Source organism: Cupressus sempervirens, chromosome 5 (genome assembly GCF_028749045.1).
Source record: "Cupressus sempervirens isolate cs-2001-9-10 chromosome 5, ASM2874904v1, whole genome shotgun sequence".
NCBI lineage: Eukaryota > Viridiplantae > Streptophyta > Pinopsida > Cupressales > Cupressaceae > Cupressus > Cupressus sempervirens.
The window spans coordinates 491951066-491967583 of record NC_143122.1 but is presented as its reverse complement, the minus strand read 5'-3'; positions in this window follow the sequence as shown (position 1 = coordinate 491967583).

Sequence of the window (16518 nt, the reverse complement as noted above, 5' to 3'; positions counted from 1 at the left end):
CATATAAGAAAAAAGTCACAAAGCCTTTTCTTTTAATTGCAAAATAGAAAAAGGACTTTATGTGTGCACTTTAAGTGGGTTAGAAGAATGGGGTCTTTTATTTAATTAAAAGGGGACATGTTCTTTTAATCAATAATGAACTTAGGATAGCATAGTCAAACTATAGGTTATAATCAAATAAATTGATTATTAGCAATTTGGCTTAGGTAAGTGATTAAATTAATTTAGCCAAAATGTTGAAAAGGGAGCTAATAGTCTAGATGACCATTTTTAGGTGATTATAGTTACAAGATTAACATGCTTTGGAAGTGAGGGAGAAATGTCTTGTTGATTTCTAGATTGGGTAGTATAAGGATCAAGTGTTGTGTGATATTGTGGACATGAGTAGTTGTCACATATTACTTGGTAGACCTTGGTAGTATGATTGCAAGACTATGCATGATTGTATCAAGAATGTGTATAATATTGAGAAAGATGGTGGGAAGAATTCCCCAATTTATTTGAAAAATTAAGAAATTGGCAGGAGGAACTTGAGTATTAGTAGCCAAGTTGAGTTGAAGGATTTTGAAAGGGTTAGAGATTAGTGTGGAAAGAAAACCTATTGTGGACTAAAGACAAATGTGAAGATGGTAGTTACACAAAAGAAGTTGCAAAAGATGAATAAAGGAGAGAGTGTACAAGTGAATTTAGTAGAGGAAATATATGTGAAGAACCATTTTAGGTTTTATGTGTTGAACCTTGAAAGATTTTTTTCTAACTATTAAGAATATATTTTCTTCTCACCTAGGGTGTCTGATGTAGGAGCATCCTAGGGAAGTCAACAATCCTGTAGATAGGGGATTCATCATTAAGTTTTTGGATTCATGGTTTGCAAGGTTAGGGATGTGTTTGAGACATGCTTTTTAACCTTTTCCTATGAGCACTTAAGGATTGGATGGATCGTGTTGAAGTTAGAGTTGTTTTACCTTGTTGCTGGAGCTATATTTTCTAATTTTAATGTGCTATTTGCATGTTGTATTTCCATTGATACTTAATTAATTATCCTTTTCAGTATTAATGGATTAAATAGGACCTAAAATACTACCTTTAACTAAGATTTCAAGTCTTAATTCATTCAAAATTGGGAGATATTTTTTTCCCCTTAGGTATCAATTTTCAACCAATTTCACGTAAAAAATAGAATTTTTCATCTTGCATGGTTTCATATGATGAAATGGGATCTTACTAAGTTATGGACATGTTCTTGGATCATTTGTGGACCTAAATATAACTTAGCATCAATATTTTTTTTGTATTTGTTATAGTTTGGTTTACTCTTCCAAGGTTGGACCTATATTGTAATTAATTGGTTGACTAGTTGACTTGTGGCTTAGCTTGCTACATCAGGAGCTTGGGTTGATTTAGAAATAATTATTGGGGGAGTCCAAGCCATCAATAGAGGATTATATAAGATAGAAAATTTGACAAGAGCTAGTGGAAACAATTTATAAATAAGGAGGTTGTTTGGTGGCTTGCGAGCACAAGTTTAGATTTCATTAGAGATTTCTACTAGATTGTTGCTATGTTATAGATCTATGCTAGATAGGATTTGACTTGGATTTTTTTCTTTGTATATGGACACAAGTTGGAAGGCCTTATATTTAGGCATGTTGGATGTAAATATTATTATTCAATTATTAGAGTTGGCACCATATTGGATCTAAATCTCTATGTTATTATTTATACTCTATTGTGTCGTTATTTGCTAGGGGCTAGGACATCTCCTTTGGGGATTCTCCTATCTTGCATTGCATCAGTGGTTGAATCTTAATTCATGTGAAGGTGGAGAACATAGAAGGTATTAAAGAGTTACATGAATAAGAAAGTATGCAATATTTCTATTGTAGTAGTTTTGTGATTGAAATGCATGTAGTTTGTCTTTTAGTTTACAATGTGCTATAAATATATAGGTGATTGGAAGAATATTTATATCAAAAAATCATTTGCACATTCTAAAATCTATATTATGATAACAATATACTAAAAAAAAAGGGCCCATGCCACCAATCCTATGGTTTAAAACCTAGGATACACTACTTTTATAGTTTTCCACCAAATCATGAAGTAATTCAACATTATAACATGCTTCCAACAATAAAAATAGTACATTCTATTTTCAAATTTTATAACATTCATTCTACCATAGTATCATACATTAATATTTAGTAAAAATAGTGTTCTTTCAATGATAACATCCTAGTTTCTATCTAAAAACACGTTCTTGCCAAACTATAATTGTAGTATCACAAACATATATTTTCTATATATTTTTAGAAAAAATTCCTCATGTCTTCACTCTAGAAATTAATTCCCTCTACCTCTTATATTATATACATTACTCAGTAAAAGTGATATTAGGCTGCAATCACAAAATTGCATCATAAATATTATCTTTTTAGAGAAAAATACACTCTTGATACACTATAATTCCCAATTGTTCCCACTGTCTCCACTCCAAACAATAAAACAATCAATCAAATATTACAATCTATCAAGTTTTTTAAAGTTCTCTTGTAAATAAATAAAAGAATATGGATATAATGTCTCTTCTCAATATGATACTATTTACACATCTACATATTAAATAGATTAGGAAGATGAAGATCTAAGCAAACTAGTGGAGGCTAAAGAAGATGAAAAGTAGGTGACCTGACTAGAATTTCAACTAGAACCACTATTTTTGTTTTTACTAATTTGATTTGCATGATGATTCTTGTAATTGGCCTTAAAGCATATATGTCACAACCTTTTTTTTCTTTTATGAAGTTCCATCCCAAATATTTCCTTCATCAACCACTTTTTTTCTTTTATATCTCTACTGCATTTGTTAGTCAAACTTGTCTAATCCTTGCATTGTTCTTGGCCAGTTCCTGATCATAAAGATATCTCAACATTCAGTATATTGTAGACTACAATGTGGATAGAAGAAAATATTGGATGAAATATTAAAGCTAATATAGAATAGAATGGGTTTTCATAGTCAAATCTACATTAAAAGACACACTTTATAGAAAGTGAAACATTCACTACAAATATTATTAGGAAAAAAATGGCTATTGTTAGGATTTTGTTTCATAGATTTTAGAGCATACTAATTTCTCTATTTTGAAAAAGATTTTTTAAAATCAAATAAGATTAGTTATATCAAATAAGATGTGGTTCAATTTCAATACAATCAGCATTGTACTTTATTTTTTAAGAATATTTCCAAATTATAACAATAAGAAAAAATGGTACTTGAGTACTATTAATGAGATCTCCAAGGCTTTTCCTTTTACATCATGGCCATTTGGGAATCCCAAAATATACATAGGTTTTTAATGAATAGTAGGGCCAACCTTGAGTTGCTTGGTTGTTTGTGTAATGAAAATGAAAATATTGACATCAAATCTTCATTGACAAGGCATCAAAGAATTTTTTGTACTAGATGAAGCTCTGCTCTAACAATCCCATGTTCCCTTCCAACTAGTACAAGTTTTTTGCTGCTAGTTTTCATTGGAAATGGGATGCTTAGAGTTGATCGCTTCCAAAATTAAGGAATTAGAATTTGGTAAAACTTCTTGACCTAAGGATTTGTCACATAGTATCCTAATGCCCATTCACATTAATTTAACAAAATGTTTTCCATATTAAAACTCTCTTCCATTGCCACTCTAGTAGACTTTCATGATCTACATTCATGTAAGGAAGTTCCTCATCGTTTGCAATTTTAATATGTAAATCCAAAGCCTTGATCACATGGTAATCCTAAGGAGCACAACCTTGTAGATCTTATAATGGATCACATAGATTTCATGTTGGAATATAGTCCAAACAAGCTCAAATTCATTGCCAAGCATGTGTTTTACACCAATAACTTGATCCCTCTCCATGATATTAATGTCTAAAGTTTCCCATAATTGATCAGAGGTTTCATATAGTTTCATTAGAATAAAATTTATTAAGAAACCCATACTTTTAATACCAAAATATTAAAATAATACAAACCAAAGACAAAAAAAAAATTATCCTAAAACTTTCCGTTCATCACAAAAGTAGCTTTTAGCTTTGTTTAAGCTATACATGCACAAGTTTAACATGTTTTCAAACTTCATCTGATATCTCAAATTTTATATATATGTAAAAGTATATATATATATATATATATATGTTGTAGGTTTTAATTGTTCTATGTATATTGTTAGTGGATGTGTAATATTTTTTTATGTTTTTAACACATTTTATTATTATTGTTTTGTGATATATAATGAACATGGTATATTTCTCTTGTGAACATAGCCAAAAAATTAGTAATTTGTATATTTAGCCCATATATTTTAATTATTTTATTTACCAAACTATTAGGTCTTAATACATTGATAAAAGATGCATTCAATGAATTTTGTAGCCATAATCAACTATTATATGATTCCTTGCAAGCTATTATCTTTAATGACTAAATTACTCTAAATAATAGAGAAGATAGAATCAAGCTTGTCTTGGTATTTGTCTAACTATGCAATTAGCATATATAAGTTTCAATTTGAGAAAGGTACAAATAAATTAATAATATTATCAATTTATTTAACATTTTGTTAGTGTCTTTAATTTTTTACAAGAATATTTTAACTTTAGCAATGAAAATGAATCTTTGTCATAACTACTACATTAATATTGCATTTTAAATTTTTGGCCTTTCATTATCTATGTAATATAATGATTTTATTTCTTTCTTTCTTTTTGCAAAAATGTTTTGATAAACTCAAAGAAGGAGATAAAGTTAAAGCTTTTGATCCATATGATGGTCATATTTTTGGTATTGAGATTATTCACTCCTTATCTAATTATACATGTAACAAACCTGAATGGAACTAGAGATGCTAATGTAAACATTATAATGGAAATAAGTAATGTACATATTTCTTATGAAGATAAAATAGATGGAGTTGTTCATCTCAAAGAGAAAGAAGGAACCTTCACAAGGTGGCCACTAAAGTATTTACAGAAAATTAGATAGTTGATTAATGTGTTATTTGTTAGAAAATTTGATTCATTTCTTTATATTCCAATATTTTGAATGTATTGTTTTAATATTTTAATTATCAAGGTGTATTTGATGTGTAGACTCTTTAGACAATTTCACATACCATTACTTATATATTTGCATTAATTTTTTAAAATCTCAAGTTACCCTTTTTTATCATGATATTGAATCAATATTTTAATTGTAGTATTTTTCATGTGTAATACTTTCTATCATGATATTTAATTAATCTTCTAATTTTAGTATTGTTCATGTGTAATATTGTCATTTGCTTTAATTTTTTAGTTCAACTCTAATATCATAGTTTTTGTATTTTAAAATTCATGTTATTGAATAAATTATTTATTTCATTTAGCACTAATTAATGGAAATGAATAAATAAATGACCAAATAAACATAAATAAATGATTAATCAACTACTAAATATACTATCAAATATGCTATGAAATCAACTACCAATTTGACTACCACATCAACTATCAAATATACTACCAAATATAATACCAATTCAACTACCAAATATATTACCAAATCAACTACCAAATACATTATAAAAAATACTACCGAATAAACTACATTTCAATAACAATCAACTACAAAATGAACTACCAAATAAAGTACCAAATAAACCACTAGATAAACCACCAAATAAACTATTATTAAATAATAATCAACTACCAAATTAACAATTAAAATATTGTAGTCATAAATTTGGTTGTGATATTAATGACTAGCAATAAACTACTAATGGTCATGTGATCAAAATTGGTCATACAACTATAACGTTTAGTAGTTTATTTAGTCATATATTGTTTTTTAGTACTAGTGAATTATGAAGTAAGGAAGAGGTTATGGTCAAGGTTTACCTTGATGCAAATTGTTGACCATTGTTTGCATATAGACATATCTTGAAGAGAAGAATTGATGATGAAGAAGTTCTTGGTCCTAAGTTTACATAAGATATTGAGGCTTTTGATCCCATAATTAAGATGGACTGTAGAAAAAAAGAGGAAGAAAACCTTCATATAAGGACACATGGTTTTGTGAATAGAATAGATGAAAGGGATAAGAGGAAAGAGAAAGCTGAAAAGAAATAAATAGGGAAAAACTTCCAAACAGACTCAATAACTTTTTGTTCATCCTTACCTCCTAATCATACCAATGAAATCATTCAATTTCCTCTTTATAGGTAATCTAGAGTTTGGAATTGAAGTTGAAATTCCTATACAAAAGAAAGTCCAGGCTCAAGTTCAATCAATAACAAGAATCATCCTCTTGAGGATCCAAAGGAAGAAGGAAGAAGAACTAGTTAGTTAGAAGAAGGATTTAGGAGAGAAATTGTAGTGAACTTAGATACAAAAATAGAAGTGGATCATCTCTATATAGTTTTAAAAATGGCCTTGTTATAGCTAGAAAGTGAAAAAATAAGTGCAAGTCCCAAATAAACAAGCATCTACTTTAACTACTACCTCTCTATTGGTACAAAGCTTAGCAAGCATACCCTAGAAGGGATCTCTTTGTTTAGCATATTTTATTATTCTAATAATGTGTATGTAACAATATAAGGAAGTATTGACATAGTCAAGACTTCATATTAGAGAAGAGGATAATTAAGTTTTTGTTTGAATTACAGTAAGAGGGAGAGTTTCCTTAATTTATTGGAAGCTAATATGGAAGAAATAAATGAAGATTTGGAGGAAATTCTATCTAGAATGGAAAAAAAGAAGAAGTTGGTTGTATTTCTATACTTGTTGTAGGAGTTATTTATGTTGTTGTGAAAGGTTTTGTACATGTCCTTCCACCTCTTTTGAGTAGTCTTTGTAGAGTGTCTTAGTATGTTTACAATAAGAAAAGTGTGTTTTTATTCTATTACATGTGCAATACCAATTTTACTTTAAAAATATTGTAAATAAAAGAAATGGAGAAAAATTGAAAGTAAGTGTATTAATGCATAAAACACTTGAAATGTTTCATATAACCAAGATGTATTTGTATGGAATTAAAGAGTAAAGAAGTAGTTTTTATTTTAACATTAAAAACATCAAAAATAATGTATTTACAAAACTATAGACACGGATTATTATTAATGGATAGAATACTTGAAAGGTATGACATAACCATAATGCATTTCATTTTATGGAAAGATAAACTTCTTGGAATGATCCAAATTATATATATATATATAATGATTACAAGTATTAAATGTATTATGGACATATTATTTGACTATAAAAGTCTTTACATATTGTAACAAGGAAAAAATATTTATTAAATATTTCAAAATTATAGACATTATTTCAATATCTACAAGTCTTTGTAGATTTTTGTGAGAAGAGCCATATCTTAGTCATTGAAAATAATGTACCTGTTAATTTGATAACATTTTTAGGATATTTCAATTAGTATTATCTAGTAAAGGAACTAGCATTTGATTTCATGAAGTATAAAAAGAAGTTACCTTTCTATATGTTTTTTTTTTTATTGCATGAGAATTGCACCTATGATTATGTCATTTTGGTTAAGGGTGAACTTGTTGTTAGCTATGAAGTCTTGCAACATGAATATGATTGCAGATTTTTCATCAATGTATTGTTGATAAGTTTTTAACACCTAGTAACAAATATTCAACAATATTTTTCTCAGTAAATAAACAAATTTTTTGATGATTGTCATTTATGATAATTATTTTGTAATGTAGAGAATATTTGTAGTTGAAATTTTCATTACATCTATTGAAATGAGTTGTGTCATACACTATAATGCCATATATTTCAATTATGTAGTCCCATTTAGGACATAAAGTATCAAATGGATTTGAATATGCACTTGCCACCATTAAAAGTCCAAGAACCTATAAGAAATATGCTAATATTAGTATGCCTTAAAATAGAAGAAAGGCAATAATGGAGTAGTATAAGAGGTGACTTTGAAATTTTAACCTCAAATAATGTGCACAATAGTCCATGGAGTCTCTTTGACTTTCTCCTATCATTTAGTTTGTAGATAAATGTCAAGAGGTTTGTACAAAAAATATGTTTTTGAACAATTTTTTGGTAATGTTTCTAAATAGTGGGGCCAAAATCTCAAAAATTTCCAATTGTTTTTTAAATTTGAATATACTATGCTAGAAAATCCAAATACTATTAGAAATAGGTATACTAAGAGGTGGGAGGGGTGGGGGGTGGGGGTGCGGGCAATGAACCAACATTCTATAAGCAACTTTATGCCCAATTATGGATACTAATTACAAACCTTAAACTTGCATAAATGAGAAACTTGAAAAGCAATACCATGAAAAACAAAAGGAAACTCATAACACCATTTTTTTAACTACAAAAACCCCAACCAAGGGAAAAATATGATGGGTATGGTACCCACAAAAATGATCCACTAATCAAAGGTATCATGTAAAAGACGTTAACCATGTTAGGAGTCTACTACATGCATATAGTGTGTCCATCCTTGTTAGAGAAATTGTCCTTTTTAGAGGACTAGTCCTTGTTAGAAGCCTCAAACCTATTAGGAGTTGTAAATACAAATCAAAAGGTTGAGCTCACTTCTCATAAAAACTTATACAACTATACAAGAAGTATAGATGAATACTAAAACCTTGATTGTGTTGATATCTTCAATATCTAATTAGTCTCTTGTTGTTCCTTGCCTCAAAAAATTCATAACATTGACCTCATCTACTATAAACATCATAAAAAATTATCATATAAAAATTATATCATTACAATATAATTTCATACTTCACTAATCAAAAGATTCTTTCCTTTACACCAAAATCTTTAAATTGTTGGCCTTGATTTTCATCACATGTTTCCAAAACTAAAAATTAAGATCTACCATAAGAGGGTTAACATCTAGGATGTCATACTTACCTTGTCAAGTTCTTTTTTTGATAATTCAAATCAACTCCTTGACCAAAATGTCAATAATCTATTGGTTGATCTATTTTAGTGATGTAAATTGTCTTCAAAAAATCTAACCAAAATATATGTTAATCTCAACATAATGTTTAGTGACATTAAATTATTATTCTGTGATGTTTGATCTAACTTCCTCTAAGCTTACAAGATTATTTCTTCTCTCTATTAACCTTGCCAAAAAATAAGTCCTACTGTATATTATATTCTTGCTTCATACTTAAACAATTTTCTAAATTATCTCATACTCAACCTAACTTTTAAAATCAACAGTCTTGATATACCATAATGTTTCCATTAATGAAAACACCAATCAAATCACCTTACCCAAATTTCCAACAAATACATGTACAACTAGTTTCAAGAAGAAAAAATATTTTTTGTCTGAATTGTGCATTGTGAAATTCAGAGCAAGATTGCAAAAAATTTAAGACATAAATAATACAAAGCATTAAAGTTGTGTGGATGAGCTTACCAATTCCTTTTACATGTCATTGTATCCATCCTTAATGTTGAGTACCTTTTTATCCTATTCCTACAATAGTAGCACCTATTATTCCAATTGGGTAGTTAACTATGCTTGTGAGCAATTGAGTTCATTAGTAGAATGACATAATGCTATTGTTATGGCCTCAAAATTCTTTGACTATATTTTTTTCTATTTGTAACAATGATATTGTTTCTAGTTAAGCTTGTTATACTGTGTACTTCATATATTAGGTATTTGTTACAATTTTTGAAATAGATATCAGTATCAAATTATAAGGAAACTTGCAACCAAAAATATCACCACTTCCACATAACCCACAATAGATCTAAAATAGAAAACCAATTAAAATTCACATGTAAGAAAATATACAGTATACTCACAAAAATGTGACACAAGATATATCTTGGGAAGCCGTCATTAAGAGAAAAGCCCAGCCTCCAAAAGCATCCATCACCATGTATTATTAACAAAATTAACATTTTAATACAACCATGGAAGCCTTCAAAGCCATGGAAACTACCAAGAAATCCATGTGAACAAGAATAAATCCACACATTCCATTCCATGATTCCAACCTTCACAAATGATCACTTGGCTAACCTATCAAGCCTTGTCTTCCTCAACTTTCTTTTTTTCTTTTCACCCCTTTTGTCTTGTCTCTACAACTACCCTTGTGGCTTCTTATATAGTAGCAAGTCCCACAAAACCACCAAGAGGTACTACATAAACCATGTGCCACCTAACCCATTGACCCCACATTTAATATTGGATATTTAATTCTTTTCCCCAGTACTAGATAATTAGTTCAAATATTATCACAATACCACAATACAACTCATCAAGTACATTCCATGGGAATGTTTACATGTTCTACATCTATTTAGGTGCTCCTAGGTGCAACATTCATAATAAAATAAAATAATACACTATAGCAATATTATGTAATGTGTGAAACACACATAATCTCAAGAATCTACCACTTTTTTATATATATTGCATAGGGTCAATTTGTAGCCACATAAATGAAAAAGGAAATAATCCCTCCTAGCACATCCACCATCATGGATCAAAATACACCATGTGCTTCATCTTGGTACCCACAACAAAATCAAAATATCTAGCATCTCAAACATGAATGATCCCACCTCCTATCATGCTACTACCACTAGACATAGATAGAAGTCATCCAAATAGAAAGCTACCCAATTTGTGACATAAGAATCATAAAATTTTGTATCAACTAAAATTCCAAGCACAAACACCCGATCTAAAGGTAATCATATGTATTTGTAGTTGTCAAATATCCATAGCTGAAATAGCACTCACAATAAGTGCCAACCCATCTAACTATCCATACTCCAAAGGTATACCAAGTGAATCTCACATCATAAATATATCCAATTTGTAACCTACAATCACAAGCCTTGAAAGAAATACTTGCCACATATACACAAAGAAGCATCCACTACAAAAGATAATGTCAAATTTGTAAGCAATCCACTTAAAATATCTCATAGAAGTGAATCCATGCAGTATCAAGGACATCCACAAAATATAAACCAATAAAATATAAAAGAAACTCTCATAGCATGTCTCCAACACTCTCTCATGTTCTCCACAACCAGCAAAAGAAAAGAGATAAAGGAATAACCATGTCATCTCTCACATGACATACATGAACACAAATGAGTAACCACAATATTTGACCAATCTCGTAAGTGAAATTAACCAAACATCCAGGAAGATAACCAAGAAAAAAGAGAAACCATGCAAATCATAACATGTATCATGTCTTTCTACACACACCTTTAGATGTAAATTGTGCAAGTATGATCTCCTCCATAAAACCCCAATAAAGAAGCCAGAACAACACCCAAACTATAATATATAACTAATCATGGATGTAAGCCTTTTACAAGAAGGTCAAACTTGTAATCACCTAAAAATGGTCATCTAGACTATTAGCCCCCTTTTCAATATTTTGGCTAAATTAATTTAATCACTTATCTAAGCCAAATTGCTAATAATCAATTTATTTGATTATAACCTATAGTTTGACTATGCTATCCTAAGTTCATTATTTGATTAAAAGAACATGTCCCCTTTTAATTAAATAAAAGACCTCATTCTTCTAACCCACTTAAAGTGCACACATAAAGTCCTTTTTCTATTTTGCAATTAAAAGAAAAGGCTTTGTGACTTTTGTCTTATGTGACAAGTCAACTTATATTCTATTGGTTGATTTGTGTGTGCACATGGATCACTCATATTTTTGAATTCAACTGTTGATCATCCACCATCTTCATCTTGATCTCCACCATCTGTACATCTTTAAAAGGGAGAGAACTTTCCCCCTCAATCAATCCATCTTTTTTGAATATTGTTATGCTGCAAGTTTTCTAACAGGTTTCTTTGGAGCTTTGTGGAGAACTTCTATTTCTTGTCTACATTCTCTCATACCATAGCATTTTAGCTTAGATTCATGTTGCATGTTAGTTTAGCTTCTATTTTGCAATAATCTATCTCACATAGCTTAATATTTGGATTGTAACACTCTCATACATGTTTTAGCATAGCTGCATTTTGCATTCTCATCTTAGCTTAATCTTCATTTGCATTGCATTCTTGAAAAATTCTTTGGAACATTTGCATTCTTGCATCTTGTCTTTGGAACCTCCCATTGCATAGTTTACTAGCAAGAAGAGAATCTCTAAAGCTCATCTAAGAGCCTTTGAATTTGAAATACACTCTCTTGCACTCCGTGGATAGGGAGCTCTAAGCCGGCATCCAGGCATTCCAAACTCATGGAATCATTTGGATAGAATGGTTTAGAGTGGGACACTTTCGAGTGTACATTTTTGGCGCCCACCGTGGGGCTTGAATCAAGTTTCTAGCTCCATTTGCTTTTATTTTTCATCTCTGATTTTTTACAGCAGCATATTGGATCTAATCAGATGCTTTTGTAAAATTATCACTTTGGTTTTAAGGCCAACCCATAAGTAAATTGGTTTGAAGGCCAAAAACTTAGTTGGTTTAAAGATTTGATCATATCTTTTAAACCGCTTGGATTTTGGTTCTGAAATTTTTTTTACAAGTTGACTATATGCTCAACATGTCTCAGTCCAATTTGTAGAGCATCTTGACGTGATTTTTGGGAGTTATGAGTTTTTCTTTTTTTTTCATAAAAAGTCGTTTCTAATTGCAAATCAGCAAACTTTTTTTAAAACCTTACATTTTCAGAAAGGGTTTTTAATTTTAATTGAGGTTCTTTCTTTGTGTTTTAAATTTTGAAGTCGTATTAAAGATCAAAAACTCAATTTGATAAATTTGGCCTGTTTTGACAAAATCGATCTCTAGAGAGAAAATGAAGAGATTTTTTTGAATTTCTTGCATTTTTGGAAATCTCTTTGATTTTTAGTAGGGGTCTCTTCTTTTCATTTCTATTTTTGGATCCAAAATCATAGCAAACAAGTCCAATCTTGTTGATCAGGTCAAAATCAAAGAGTAAAAATAAGAGCATTTGTGATTAACTTGCACTTTCTTTGCATGCACTTGGTTGAAAGATAAATTGGATTTTTGAGGCAACTCATGAATTTTTATTGCATATTTTTATGTTATTTCACACTAACTTTTGGTGCTAACAAGTTGTGATTACAGGTTGTCATCTTTATGAAAAAAAATTAAAACATTGCATAAAAAGAACGCATGTCAAAGCTTCAAATGCGCAAGGGCTACTAACATTGTTTGCAGGGCTGCCCAGTGCATAAAAACCCAATTTTGCATGTTCTTTACTTTTACATGTGTGACACATACTAGTTGTTTATTTTTAGGCACATTAAAACTTACAATTGGGATCTTTTGGTGATAGGAGAGTATGCTCTTCACCCTTGTGGTGAATCAGAAATCTTGACTTACCATTTGGTTTCAAGAGTAAGAGGCAACTAAATCTTCTTGGTGTGTTTTGGAGAAAAAAATTAGAATAGAAGAGTATGCTCTTCACCCTTGTGGTGAATCAAAAATCTTGACTTTCAAAAGTTGATCCACTCTTTGTGTAGTTTAGAATCCTTTAGAGGGCCTGCTCTCGGACAACCTAAGAGGAACGATCCAAGTGGGGACAAGCAAATTACCTGGCTCTTCCAACCCACTATAAACTCAAGGCTATCAAAGACACAAAACTTTGGTAGACGTAGTGTTTGTCTTTGCCTAGTGTGATTGCTTATGAGATTTCTACCATAGGGAGATCACTAGGCAAGAATGCTTAAGGTACTCTTATGGTCGCGAGATCGGTTACTCATCGCAAGGTGAGGTGTCCCATAATTGGGAGCAAGAGGAACACTATGAACGAAAGCCCGATCTAAAAACTCTAAGTTAGTAACTACCCTTTTTAGCCACTCAACTTCTTGGTGCAAGGATCGATCCTAGTGGACTACCCGGATCACCCCAAGATTTACACTCACCATATGTGTTCCCTTGGTTGTGCTTATGGCACTTCCATGAAAAAGCCAATATCTCTTGTGGGAAACCACTTGGTGTGAGGCAAAGGAGCATCAAGCATGGGTCAAGTTGTTGAGTAATGAACCATGACTTTTAGGTAGATATTGCTTGATGTGTTCTCGAATGTGCTAGACCTATGAAAATCTTTTGAATATACACATGACGATAATTCTAAAGAATTCTTTTGAGACCTCAGATATGCTTGTATCATGCAAGGTTACTTTGTCCCTTGCTTGATTGTTTGAAGACTACTCTATGTGTCACTATCTTGCTTGGAAAGAAATTGCTTTTGAACATCAAACTTTCTATGCTATCAATTATTGTCAAAATTTGTCAACCAAGTCAAAATATCAAATGCAAAAATTTTCTTGTGTTTCTTGCTAAGGGGAGTCTCATCATTTGATTTTTATTTTCTATGTCTCTAGTTCTTGAACATGCTTAAAGTGGCTCTTTGGTCTTAGTGCTCTTGGTCTTTTTGTCGTCATGGTCTATGTCTGCTTGCTAGTTATTCTTTTGCTGAAATGATTTTCTTGATTTCTTGACTACACTCTTGGGTTGGAGAGTTGTTCACTTGTCACCCCACTTGCTCTATCTATTTGGCTATTTGGGCATCTTGCCTAGCTATTGACTTGAGTCATTTATGTTGTAAGTTTCTTGGACATATTATTTGACAAGTCGCTTTAATCTCTCTTTACTATCTTGGCAAGTGAACACTCTACCTCCTATAGTTTCAACATCAAGTTATCTTCTAGGCTCTTTTATGCTTGGCTTTGCATCTAAAACTATGGAATTCAAATCTTGTGCTACCAAACCTCAACCAAATCTAGATGATCATGATATCCTCCATATCACTAAAGAGTTTCAAGATCTATATGTGCAATACAAAGAACTAGAAGAGACAAATGATATTTCTTATCTTCATCTCTCTAAGCGCATGATAGAAATGAAGTCTAAACTTGAGAAAAGGTTAGAGGAGAAGATTGCATCATTACATGAATCTTCCTTAAGGTCTTTAGATGCATGTGAGTCACCTTCTTTGAGGTCATCCTCTTCTTCTAGGTCTACATGCTCTACTTCAAGACATCAAATGTCTTCATCTTCTAGATCTAAAGACCTCTTTAGAGAACAAGCAAGTGATACCTCCTTTGAGCCTATGCTAAAATTTCATGATGGACCTATCTTTGGCCAAGCTAATGATGAAGACATTGATGCATACCATTCACTTGAGAAACAACAAAAGGACTCTAGACATACTTCTAATAGAACTTTTGCTCCCTTGGAAGGTTCTTATGATGACACATTGCAAAAACTTCTTGGCAATAAGATCATCATATTACCTATGTCTAGCTCATATGGAAATCCATTCTTGGATATCTATTGTGCTTATCATCGACATAATGAGCATAGTACTTCATATTGCATTGAGCTAAAACATTGATAATGGAATTATTGGAACCTCTAGTGACTCATGTGTTGAGGATACTTCTCTTGAGCAAGATTATTTTGATGAACCTATGTCTAGTAGCAGCTCTATTACATCTTCCACTTCTTCCAACACTCATGCATCTCCCAACACTTCAAATCTTTCCAACATGCCTCTATCAAATAAAGAACCTAATGCTTTCCACATTGACTACATGTATCCTCAAGGGCTATCTCTAAAAGAAACTCAAGCTAACCTTCACTTGGCTGAAAACCTTTTCCATGCTACCAATCCTAAACATCCTCAACCTTCATGCACTACTATACCTAATCCAAGAACTACTCCATTCACTCTTCATTCTCCCTTGTCCTTAGTAGTGGCTCCATGTCAAGAGGACTCTCAAAAAGAAAAAGCTATAAATGTCAAGAAAGATCAAGATCAAGCACCCTTTCATCTCTTTCAAGATTTTTCTCCTCCATATCCTATATCTTTTCCACCTCCTAAGTATGATGAAGATACCACTTCCATTATCCCCCTTGAGCTTACTGAAAATTATGAGAAAAGTTCTCTTCATATGCTATCCAAAGATACTTGTCAAGATCAAAGCATCCCCTCATGTTCTACTTCTCCATATCCACTTCAAAATTGTGCTCAAGCTTCAAGTACTCCTATTAAAAGCATTGTTCCTATCAAAGCTACTCATGAGTCTATTGATATATTTGACCATGTTGCTCACTCTAAAGATGTTAATATTCCTTTTCACTATCCATTTGCATATCCTAAATCTATCCTTGGTCCTTATCCATATAAGCTAAAGCATTCAAACCTTCCATCCATATTGGGACTTTATGTTCCATCATCTCCTACATTTTCCACTCCTAGCTCTCTCGTCATACCTCAAGATCAACAAAGATGCTCATCCTTGATGAATTATCACCCATCTATCCACCTAAACCAATCATATCAGCCTTATTCATCCACAAATCCCAAGTCCTTTGGAAGTGAGAATAAATGTAAGAATCCATTGAAAAATGAAGATCACTATGTCCCATCTAATCAACATGTGAATGCTAAGAAGGAGAATGCACAAAAGAGACCTCAAAGGTCCACTATTAAAAAA